We start from the raw sequence: 12759 nt of genomic DNA, 5'->3' as shown, positions 1-12759 counted from the left end.
ATGGTATTCCTTCACCAAAAAAAAAAAAAAAAAAAAAAAAAAGGAAGAAAGAAAGAAAAGAAAAAGACATTAAAATAGTAAGAGGGAGAGAGGGAGGCAGGACCACAGGACGGGTGGGTACCAGCGGGCTTTCTGTTGTTAGTATAATCAAGTATTTGTGAGCTGGTGATTATGGAATGTTTCTGCTTTAGTGAAGACACGTTAGTTATAGTTCTATACCACTTAGCATTCACATAAACACCAGGTATTAGGGTGTTTTTCTCGTGTGAGTTTAGACTCCAAGAAACCACCATTAGCTGTGCAGTCTCGGGAAGGCTCCCTAAACATCTAAGTATTAGATTGCCCAACCCCCTAAAAAATGGAGATTAAACCAGATGACCTCCTGTTTTCTGTGGCTTTTGTTAGCATTACTTTACAATGTTGAAATCTTCTATCATTCCAGATTTCATCTTTTTTCAATACCTTATCGTCAGAGCCAAGATTTACTTGACACCAATTGTCCAGTCAAAAGCATGGTCTTTACTTAAGGCATTGTGCGAGGGAAGCCCAACTCTTAGAGCCGTTGTGATGATGATCCTTGTCACAATGTGGTTTCCGGAAGCACGCTATGGTATACCAAGAGAATGATCATCCAAACAGGAGGAACCAATCAATATATTTCCATGCCCATCAAATGCTGAGGGTATCCCTAGATCTGACTGTAGTGGCAGCATGGAGCTTGCTGATAGAGTGAGACAATTTCATTTGCTGTGACACAGTCCTTTAAAAGGAGTACTCTCCGCTCTGGAAACATGGCAGTGGTCCATCTTTCCAAACCACATACTCTCTCTCCTCTCTCTCTCTCTCTCTCTGTATGTATGTATGATGTATGTATGTATGTGAGTGCCTCCATGGTTCTGTATGCACTCAGGTATATGAGAAGGCCAGAGGTTGATGTCAGGTATCTTTCATAATCACGATCTACCTTACTTATATTTAGAGTGAGCCTGGAGCTCATCAAGTCAGTTAGGCTGGCTGGCCAGTGAGCACCCATGATCTTCCTTTTCCTGTCTCCCCTGCACTGGGATTCTAGGCATACAGCATGCTCTGGGACTTTGTATGGGTTCTGGGTCTCACATTCAGGTTTACATGCTTATACAAGTACCTCACTAGCTGAGCCATCTCTCAGGTCCATCATTCTCCCCTTTTGAAAAGAAGTTTATTTATGTATATCATGTGTGTGCAAGCATTGCTGTATGTGTATATGTGCATGTGCCATGTGTGTGCCATGTGTGCTGGTACCCACAGAAGCCAGAATAAGGCATTAGAGCCTCTGGAGCTGTAGTTAGGATGGCTGTGACTCACCCAACATCGGTTCTGAGAACTAAACTTAATCCTCTGAAGGGAGGTAAGCCACTGCGCTGTCTCTCTAGCACCACTCCCTTGTAAGTTTATTAATGTCTTCCTTTCCTAAGAAAAGTCTGGTCACACATGCCCATACACATCAGAAAAGCTGAAGAAGATAACGGACGATGGTCTATCCCGCCACATGGTACTGCACCATATCCTATGCTGTAAGCTCCTATGCTATATGCTATATGCTATATGCTATATGCTATATGCTATAAGAGCATAAACACACCAAAGTTAATATTACTATCAAACTAACCTGACACAGTAACATTTATAAACAGCAATTAACTTTGATGGCAGAAAATACATTACATGCAGTAAATGGAAAAGTCCAGCATTCTGTTTTTCTCTATTAAGTCCTCACTGTCCTTAAGTCACTACAACAATGAGTTTGCCGGACACTCTGGCCATTGCAGTCTCATCTCACACTTGCTAACTTGCTCATTAAACTATCTACAATGAAATACTTAACTCCAGGAACCATCATCAATAGACACTAACAACATTAGGAGAAAGGTCAATGGGGGAAAATCACAATGAAGGATCAAGCTGTCGACACAGAAACCGAGTGGTCAATGTTCACGTCGCTGGGAGTGACAGCAGACATCGTCTTGGGATGATGCAACATGAAGCAGATGTCACTACCAACAACTTAGCCCTTTCTAAAGAGCTGAGGTGCTAAGAGCAATAATCCAGGAGAGCAGGGGTGCTAAGGTCCAGTTTACAGACCACAAGAACTCATGGAACAAGTTTTCAGAACACACTGCAGCCCAGTCAAGGAAGTGGGCCTTTCTACTAGACAACAAACCAACAGCACAAGGAAGAAGGTGCTGAAGAAGAACAGCCCTGTGGATTTATCAAGCCTTAAGAGGTGGAACCACTACATGTATATATTTTAAAGATTTGGCTTCAAAGAAACCAGGTATAGTAAGGCTACCATCACATTGTTAAGAAATGAGGCCAATATTAAGATGGTGACAAATTCAATAGACTTCTGGGCTTCCCCACATCTTGCCTGAGCTTTTGGTTGACATCACTTTCAGTCACCCCTCAGGTAAAGGGCAAGCCTGGCCTAGCAACAGAAATAAACAAGGATGGTGTGTTCTACTCAGCTCACAAGGGGAAGCCTCTAAGGTCAGAAAAATCAGGGACGGTCCTGGGGATAACCCTAAGAGGAAACTTACAGATCTTCCCGCCCAGATGCTTTTGCAAATAAGTTTGTAGCAGCCCAGGGTTTTAACTGAAACTTATTCTTGTAGAAAGAAATTCAGTGTTCTAGCCAAGAGGTTGAAGCGGAAGTGAGCAAGATGCTGGGAGTTGAGAGATAGGGAGACAGTAAGCTACTGAGATTGTTGCCTCTTGAACAAGGCTCCATTCTAGCATCTCTACCTCCAGGAGCTTGAGGAGGGGAGAGGGTCAAGGAGGGTTGAGGGGGACCAAGTGGGGTCCAGAGGGGTAGGATTTGATTTTTTGTCTTTTTCACCATCTTCAGAGTCTAGCATCATACCTACTAATCTCTTAAGACACACACAAAAAAAAAAAAAGAAAGAAAAGAAAAAGAAAAAAAGAAAGAAAAGAAAAGAAAAGAAAAGAAAAGAAAAGAAAAGAAAAGAAAAGAAAAGAAAAGAAAAGAGCAGACTCTGCAGTTAAAATAAGTCAAAGGAAAACTTTTTAAATTAAAAGTGTTTTTTTTTTCTTCTTAAAACTAGACATTCTGAAAAGAAATGCAGGGTTTTAGTTGTGGCTGTGAACTAGTTAGCTGGATTATACAACAAAATCCTAAAAGATGGAAGGTATACTACCATGGAGAAGCTAGTGTAGTGATGCTGCAATTCCATTTTAGAAACTTAGAACAATGTGGAACTAGCGAAGAGTGTCTTAGCAGAGACCAAGGGTGGAATCTGGGTGTAAAGTGTGTCATTATTCCAGACATCTCACGGCTGCTAACAAGCCACAGTTCATCAGTGCTTACCCAAGGTAAACACACGTGACCAACTCTGACTGAGCTACTAGTGTGAATGAGTTGTTGAAAATGTCTTCCACAACTCCAGAATACTTGTAATACATAAGGAACCCTTCTTCGATACAGGATATGAAATCTTCTAATAGGAATGTCACATAGATAGAAAAAAAGTTGTTCAAATGTGTACTTGGCACAAAGAATATCTAATGCAATTATATAATCATCTTTAAAAATGTATGATGCCTAATTAAATTCCATCAAGTAACAGTAAAGTCATAAATAGCCTCAGGGTACTTCATACAAAAATGTATTTCTGGTAAACACCATATTTAAAACATAACTCAAGCATGCAGCGCTGCCTAATGGCATAATTATGTGCTTTTAATCTGGTGCCACTCTGATGTTATGCCTAAGAAAATTGCCCCATAGAAGGATCGCTTTAAGATGCCGTCATCTCCGTACAGTAAAGCCAAACGGAAAATTCAGGACACTTTTCTTAAAGTTACAAATTAAGATTTATCTGCAAGCCTATGTTGCCTACCGGAAGCCTCAGCCCTCTCTGAAGCTGAGATGTGCAAGCTTTAAATACGGAGTCAGTATTGCCCAGCGGGATGGGATGGTGGAGAGCACAAGCCGGGACCTGAGCTCAGCCTCTCGCCCTGGGCAAGCTTTTTAGTCCCTCAGATCTTTAGACCCCTCCCTGGGCAAGCACCAACCACAGACCCACCCTCATGGACTCACTTAGAAGATCACAAAAGATAACAGTGCTTACAGAGCCGTGCATTGGTGAATACTATTTTTATTAATGTCATCGTAAGGTACAGCCTAAGAATGTTTCCCCATCAGCACAGAATGCATCCTTCTAAGAAAGACCAAGAATGCCCCTTAAAGGCATGTGGCTTATAAAACAATGAGTGGACCTCAAAACCATTAAATGGCTGAACAAAGTCAGCCCAATGGTATACTGCATGTCTCCGTTTGTCCAAAGTTTCTGAAATGGAAAACTCTGTGGAGACAGAAAGTGAGCCCTGGTTGCCAAAGGCTGAGGATGGGAATGGGAGCTGATTGTAGAATCTAAAACTGAACCAGGATGATGGCCGCCAAGCCTACAAATTATGAAAAAACACGAACTATGCATTGATAATGGGTGCATTCGATGAAATGTAAATCAAAGTTCAACCAAGGTATGCTGTGAAAAAGACATATGTTCACATGAAACGTCACATCTGTCTGCCATCCTCGTTCTGAGGCAGACAGTGGTGCAAACGTGAGATGAAGAGGCGGAGGGAGGGTCTCCAGTGGGTCCCATCTCCACTTCCCAGCCTCTCACCTTCTTGACTCCTTGGTTTCCTCATCTGAGATACAGGAGTAAAGCAATACTCAGAGGGTACAGTGTAGTATAAAGATAACTCCCACCCACCCTTTCTCACCCGGAAAATGACATCATCGTTTGCCTGGTGTCTGGGACCAGGTGTCACTCATGATTCTTCTGCTAGCCATTATCAACTCCAAATAATTAGCAAGTCACTATGGTCCTATCTTCAAAATATACGATCCAGCTACTGGAGCATCTACTTCCACTGACCTTCCCATGCCTGTGCCAGATGCTCAAACACCAAGACTCACTCCAGAGCCAAAGACAGGTCCAGCCCCTTCACAGGACCCTCCCATGGGGTCTGTATCGGCCAGTTTCCTCACCAGAGGACCTCATCTGGAAGCCTTGCTCCTGACCACCCACCTGGCTCCATCCATATTAGCCTTCTTGTGGTTCCTTCTATAGCAAGCGCCCATGAACCTCAGCCCCTTTGCTCTACTCAAGAGACTGGAGTGGGTTGCACAGACTTGTCGCATTTGTTCAAAAATCAAATAGGACCCTCACCCGATTAAAAGCATCACTTCCTCTCCAACAGGTTGCAGCCCTAAGCTGGACTTGTTTCCATGGCAGCACAATGAAAGAGCTCCCTCGTCTGTGTATTCATTTACTGTCTATCAGTCACTAGCATGCTAACTCCAAAGACGACGACTTTGGTCTGCTCTAGCCACAGATCCTAGAGTCTGCCATATGGACTATAATACACCAGCATTCCTAAACACTTAATGAACAAGGTTGACTCTACTACACAGGACTCTATCAAAACCTGTGAGTTGGTAGTAACTATGTTGCTATCACTATATTTTACAGATGAGAATATAGGATCCCTAATGGCCCATGTCAAACTTTAGTCTATGACATTTCAGGTTCCATGAACACAGAGTAACTAAACCAGCCACCACAGCAGGACCTACAGGAAATGTATTGTGTCCTCCTTACCTGTCCAGGCCCTGTCTCCTTACATCATCTCCTAAGGGGTAGCCCATGCTCTGAGACACTCCCCGCCCAGGGCATGCTCTTCAGCAGCCGCTGACGGCTATGGGATGTATCGTCAGTTATAAAGGACATGGGGGGAGCATAGGCAGAGAGACGGAATGAACTCAGCTTACAAAGGAGAAAGCTCAACAGCCTGTCTCAAACCATCCACTAACTCCCAGGGAGCCTGGCTGTAGTCTAGGCTTCTCTCTTTCAAGCATGCTGTAGTGCTCTGTGCAACCACTGAAGAAGGAAGAAAGAGTGACTGTGGAGGACAGGGTGGAAGGGAGAGAGGAAAGGAGGAGGGAGGGAGAGACTGAGGATGAACTTTGGTCACACTTGTGCCCGCAGTGGTACCTATTTCAAATTATATCAATTATTTTAGGGGAGGAACATTACAAGAAACCTGACTTTTCACTTCCTTCTCAAGAGTGTACACCTTATGAACATTGGTGTCAAGCTTCCACGGCCTTCACTCTTACTTTTTTTTTTAATTAAGTATTCTCTTTATTTACATTTCAAATGTTATCCTCTTTCTTAGTTTCCCCTCTGAAAATCCCCTATTTCCTCCCCTCTCCCCCTGCTCCCCAACCAACCCACTCCCACTTCCTGGCCTTGGCATTCCCCTATACTGGGGCATAGAACCTTCACAGGACCAAGGCCCTCTTCTCCCATTGATGACTGACTAGGACATCCTTTGCTACATATGCAGCTGGAGTCATGAGTCCCACCATGTGTTTTCTTTGGTTAGTGGTTTAGTCCCAGGAAGCTCTGGGGGTACTGGTTAGTTCCTATTGTTGTTCCTCCTATGGGGCTGCAAACCCCTTCAGCTCCTTGGGTACTTTCTCTAGCTCCTTCATTGGGGACCCTGTGCTCTGTCCAATGGATGACTGTGGGCATCCACTTCTGTATTTGTCAGGCACTGACAGAGCTTCTCAGGGGACAGCTCTATCAGGCTCCTGTCAGCAAGCTCTTGTTGGTATCTGCAATAGAACCCAGATGTTCCTCCATAGAGGAATGGATACAGAAAATGTGGTACATTTACACAATGGAGTACTACACAGCTATTAAAAACAATGAATTTATGAAATTCTTAGGCAAATGGATGGATTTGGGGTATCTCGTCCTGAGTGAGGTAACCCAATCACAAAAGAACTCACATGATGTGCACTCACTGATAAAGTGGATTAGCCCAAAAACTCAGAATACCCAAGATACAATTCACAAATCACATGAAACTCAAGAAGAAGGAAGACCAAAATGTGGATACTTCGATACTTAGAAGGAGGAACAAAATACCCATGGAAGGAGTTACAGAGACAAAGCTTGGAACAGAGACTGAAGGAATGACCATCCAGAGACTGCCCCACCTGGAGACCCATCCCATAAACAGCAGCCTTCACTCTTACACACCTCATTACCACACTTCGGGAAGGAGGCCAAAACCTGAGTCCAAGAAAAGAAGACAACATGGGCATCACATCCAGGCTATCTTTAAAATGCTCCCGAGAACAGGACAAGAAGAAAAGCGAGGTGAAGAGAGGGATGGGGCCCTGCCCTCCCTCTTCAAGCACCCCTATGGTACAACCCTATGGGGCATGCTGCCTTACTAAAATGCTCAGTTACAAGGCTGTGCGGAATGCCGACTCTGCTCCGAAGCCCTTAATTGGGGTTTTCACTACTGAAGTTCTTGACAGACTTGGAGATGAGCCCTCTTTAGCTAAATGGCAGGGGAATCATTACCAATTCTGCAGACTGCCCTTCCTTCCTGCTCACAGCTTTGCTTCGACAGGGTCCATTCAGTCTGTTTTTTGCTATGTTCTGGGTGTCACAGCCATGAGATCACCACTAAGGCCAATAGCATAGAGGTTTCCTGTTCTCTTCCAGAAGTCTTGTAGGAACACCTAACTATCTACCAACAGGTTGCAGGTTTTGGATCAATATGGTATATACACTTATAAAAGAATACTACTCAGCCTACAGTATGCTACAACCTTAATGAATCTTGAAGGTGTCAGACCGAGGGAAGAAAACCCATTGCACAGGAGCCAGGGATGCCCAGTCACATTTCTATGAAGTACCCAAGAGTCGAGCTCACAGACTCAAAGGGAAGAATGACAATTGAAAGAGCCCAAGGAGAGGAAAAGGGGACTTCCAGTCAACAGCCGTAAAGTTTCAGTCAAGCGATCACTTCTAGAGAGAAGCTGCTCAGGACCAAGCCTGTGGTCAGCAATAACACACACGGCCCAGGTACCCCCCTTTGTCTGCCTCCCTGAACCTAGATTACAGTCAGATCCTGCCCAGGGGCTCTGTACCTGAGTGCTGGCTAGCCATACTCGGGCTCTCATGCTTGTGAAGGAAACGCTTTACCAACTGAGCCATCTCTCAGCACCCTAGCGTGACAAACTTTTAAGTGTACTTTTACAAGGCCACAGACACTAACAGGAAAGCATCAACAACTTGGTTATTGGCCAAGTCTCAGGATGCCTTGGACTGCCTTGGACTGCCACTACCGCAGGATGGTCTTTACCTACGCATCACAGGAGGTCAGTACTACCAAATTCACGTTAGCCTCACAAATTAGAAAAGTTTACAGGGGCTATGTGACTTACTTAGAGGTCATCAGACTGTAAGCTGTATTCTCTCCTGTTAGAGAGAAGTCTTAATAACTCATTCTTAGAAGCTTACAGAGGCCCAGCAAATTCCCTAACTAAAGCTTTCTGTGTCTCATGACCGGCAAGGGCTTAATCAACAGCAGCCCAAGGAGGGGGTTGAGGAGGGCCTCCTTAACCCCTGCAGCATGCTCTGCTGCTGCTCCATGCCTGTGCAGTGTGGGGTGAGTATTACTGTCATCAATGCCAATGCACATGTCCTTCGTGACCTCACATAAGTCACACACACACACACACACACACACACACACACGCACTCACTCACTCACACACGCACGCACGCACACACTCACACACCACTACAGACAGCAGGCCAACCACAGGCCCAGCTGTACAGCTGCTCATCGCCTGATACTCCACTTTGAGTGACATCTTTGGTAGAACTGCCCGGCATTCCTCTGCTGTAAATGCAGCCCTATCCATTCTTCCTTCCTGTATTCCAACTGAGTTTGGGAATACTCTCAAGCCAGTATCTATTTTCCCACAAGCTCCTCTAGCTGTCTCTTCATCTGTAATAGAATTTCCAGAAATGGGGGGAAAGGCAGCTGTAGTCGGCTGATCTCTGTGTGACCCCAGTATTCATTTCTCAGAATCTCTAAGTCAGGACACCACATCACTTTAACAACTGACTCCCTGATGGCCCTACTGACCCCTTCAGTGGGGACAATGAAAATGTACTGTGACATCTCTCAGTCATTCCTCAGTGCTGCACTAGAAACTGTCCCAACATCCCAGCCAAATTTGAGACAAAACACAGCAGTCTACCTCATCAGTTAGTCCAACTAGCCCCACCTAGCCCTGGGCAACTCATGCTCACAGTCCCAAGTATGTGCCTTACAGGGTTAGGAACTTATTCCCCATATTTCCCTGTGGTTTCTCTCATTCTTCCTAAAGCAGCTTAAATCAAACAGTGCTGATTTCTATTCACAGCTCTGAAAGTCTCAGCTATTAAATAACGTGGGGGTCACTTTGTACAATTCTTAAAATATCATCCTCATATACTCTGCCACAAGGGCCAAGTTCATCTTGTTAACTACAACAAACTCAGTGCCTGGCCCCTAGACATCTATTCAAAGCCTCCCCCAGCAACCTCAGAAACATCTCCCATCGATTTACCATGCCCAAAGGTAACCCAAGTCAGCTTCCCAAATAAATGTGTCCTTTCAGGGATGAGGCGCAGGGGCCATGGCTAAAAGCACACATCCCTTTAAAAGCACTCAGTGTAGGTACTCAGTGTGAGGAAAGGTTCACATGGAAAAGGCCCAGCACTTCTCCACAGAGAGGAAAAGAGAAAATAAGAGATTGCTTCAAACAGGAAAAGCAAGAAGAGGAAAAGATTAGACCGGAGAAGACACAAGGATGTGAGAAGTTCCCGTGGGAACCATGCCAAGGTTGGGCGTAGCTATAGATGCATACATAGATCTTCACTCTACAGTAACTCTCCCAGTATGGAACCAGTGGGCCCCAGAGCTGGTCAATTTCTCTCTCCAGCACTTCTAGACTCACCCAGTTATATATGAACTTCCACCAACATCTTAAAATCCAGATCTCCCCGAACCAAACTTCCCAGTCTGGGTTCTCATACCACTCCTGCACACCGAGTCCCAGAGGGAAGGGGCTTTTAGACATCAACACCCCCCACTAAGCCACAGCATTCATCTGTGTCCCCCTTTCAGTGTAAGGAACAGTCTTCTATCCCTCAGTCTTCACAGAAGAAAACAAAACAAAACAAAAACAAAACGGAAAAACCCTTCTTCCTCTGCTTGCAGCATTTTAAACAAAATTCAGAGCAATTAGTCAGTTAGTAACAGCACCTGTCCTCCTTCTGGTCAAGAAGGAGACTTCTCTGAGTGTGTCTCTAGAGTACAAAACAAGTCTTTTATCCACCTCAGGAGTGGGCTCTCTAGCAACTGGCTCAAGAGCCCTACATGGGACTCCTAAACGCTGACCTGAGCTCCAAGCTGCCTGTACTGCTCACACGGTCCGAAGCACCTCAGGGCGGGTAGGGGACGAGACTGGGCACTCGGCTGTTTCCTCCTGGACCTTCCATCCCACTCTATTGCTGTTAGGAAGTGCATTACTAGAAAAGCAACAGAGATCACAACGGAAGGCTAAATATTGTACCCACCACCTAGGGGACAACCCTGCAATGACTCCATGTGTGCATGCGGATTAAGGAACCCAAGGCACAGATGAAAAACTGCAAATGGGACCTGACAGCACACTGTCCCAACCTCCTCCTAGGGTGTCTCCTGCTTCAGAAAGGACTGCAGAGCACTGCATCATCCCCTGAGTACCCTGCTTCTAAAGAGCTGCCTCAAAGGCTTCTTTCTGCTTTGCATACTAAAGAACTCAAAGAGCAAAATTTTTACCAGGGGAAAATAGAAGTAATGACAAATATGTCCACTGGTTGAGTATGTAGCTGAATGATGGCCTTTTAGACACTCGAAACTCTTCACTGGGTAATGAAAACCTATTTTACTTTCTCAACACAAACTGTCTGAAATGTGTGTGGGACACATGGAAAACACTGCTAGTCTTTCTACAAAGCAGTTCTTTCCATCCTGGACTTCTCAGGACTCTGAGAAGCTTCCACAGGGGCTGCAACCCTGTAGGTGGAACAACAATATGAACTAACCAGTACCCCATGTCTCTAGCTGCATATGTAGCAGAGGATGGCCTAATGGGCCATCACTGGGAATAGAGGCCCCTTGGTCTTGCAAACTTTATATGACCCAGCACAAGGGAAGGCCTGGGCCAAGTAGTGGGAGTGGGTGGGTAGGGGAGCAGGGGTGGGGGGGGTATAGGGAACTTTCGGGATAGCATTTGAAATGTAAATAAAGAAAATAATAATAAATAAATAAATAAAAACAGTACAGCACACACACACACAAAAACAAACATCTATTTACTTTTTAAACAGTCCCGAGGTACTCCTGATATCTACCTATATCCATAGATGATAGATAGATAGATATAGATAGATAGATGTGTGTGTGCATACATATATATGCACACATATGCATATATATATATATATATATATATATATATATACACACACACACACACACACACACACACCATAAAGTCTTTTGTGTTCTCTCCAGTGAAATGCAAAGCCATTACTTTCCCTTCATCTTCCCGCCTCTCCCTTCTGAATAAATAGTCACTGGCAAAGCTCTGAGAAAATATATTCCAAAACAAGTTGTTAGTCTAATTCTCTGTGAAAGCAGTAAATGGAACATTGCAAAGTTATCATTATTAAATGTCATGCTTTACACAAGTATAGAGGTTAGGAATTAACAATGTGTTCATTTAGAGTCTCTCTCCACACACACACACACACACACACTTCCCTGCCACCACTAAAGCAAATACACCTTCATCCTCAGGGTATGTGTGGGTGGTGGCCACATAAGTAACCAATTTTCTGGTTTTTAATTTATCACAAATAGATACGATTATTATTTCAAAGTGTAAAGCCTGAAACTCCAAACACTAAGGAACCGTCCCTAGACAGGTATCTCTGACAGGATTTAAAGCAACTTTAACAGCTAACATGTCCAAATGATAGTGGGGTAGTACGCCTAGAGAAAGCTAACCTGTTAGCAAGGAGGCTCAAATTCAGAAAGTCAAACCAAAACATGCCTCCTTCTGTTCTCGTGTTGGCGCCTCCAGTATCACCCCCCAATTGTAAGTAACCTCACTTAGCAGTCCTGGATAAAAATCTGAGAAGGGACTAGGATGGTTGGTGTGTGCGCTTCATCCTCTCAACAGGAACTCTCTACATTTCAAAGAGAGCTGGGGACGCTTCACTTCCAGCACACATGTCAAAACTTGGCTCTAATACACCAGATTACCTCCCAGTCGTCCAGAAATGTTTCAGGAGGCAATCACTGAGCCCAAAGAAAATGTGGGGACTTCTGCGCAGACATCACCCAAACCTCCTGGCTTGACCGGACTCCGAGAGGCACAGCAGAGTCCAACAGAGAAAAGTTACTTGCAGGCAGGAAACAGTGTCACTACCACCTTTCAACGGAGCACGACCCCGCCTTTGTCTGCCGGGTAGGAGCCGGCTTCGGGACGCTGACCCCGTCTTGCTGCCGGGGATAGGCAAGGCGGGCATCTGGCCCGGGGCAGCGCAGCCGCTGCAGCCTGAGTTCCAAGGTCTGGGTCTGCAGGGCCGAAGATGCAACAATGAACCAACCAAGCAGCAGCCTGGATTCCCCCCTCTCCAGGGGGCCCCTCCGCCCCGGCGCCCCTCGATCGGGGCCGCCGCCCGGGCCCTGCACCCTCGACCTCCCCAGGCAGCGCAGGGCCACCAGGCGCCCCGCTGCCCGCCTTCGCCCGAGGGACCGCATACCCCAGCCCGCTCTGCAGGC

The 12759-nt window shown here is 45.3% G+C and overlaps 1 protein-coding gene across 3 annotated transcripts in view; it reads right to left on the bottom strand.

Annotated features, from left to right (window-relative positions):
• The window catches only part of Fam107b (family with sequence similarity 107 member B), a 222469-nt gene that overhangs the window by 54640 nt on the left and 155070 nt on the right, over window positions 1–12759 (bottom strand). The window contains exon 1 of one of the 3 annotated variants that reach the window (XM_029547598.1): window positions 12238–12488. The exons of the other annotated variants lie outside the window; for them this stretch is intronic. The gene's annotated coding sequence lies outside the window, so the exon portion shown is untranslated. Of the gene's footprint in view, window positions 1–12237; window positions 12489–12759 lie in introns of those variants that run through there. 3 annotated transcript variants of the gene reach the window in all.

This window comes from Mus pahari, chromosome 16 (genome assembly GCF_900095145.1).
Source record: "Mus pahari chromosome 16, PAHARI_EIJ_v1.1, whole genome shotgun sequence".
NCBI classification, from domain to species: Eukaryota; Metazoa; Chordata; class Mammalia; order Rodentia; family Muridae; genus Mus; species Mus pahari.
The sequence above is the reverse complement of the archived record's forward strand: the minus strand, read 5'-3'. Positions and strand labels throughout refer to the sequence as shown.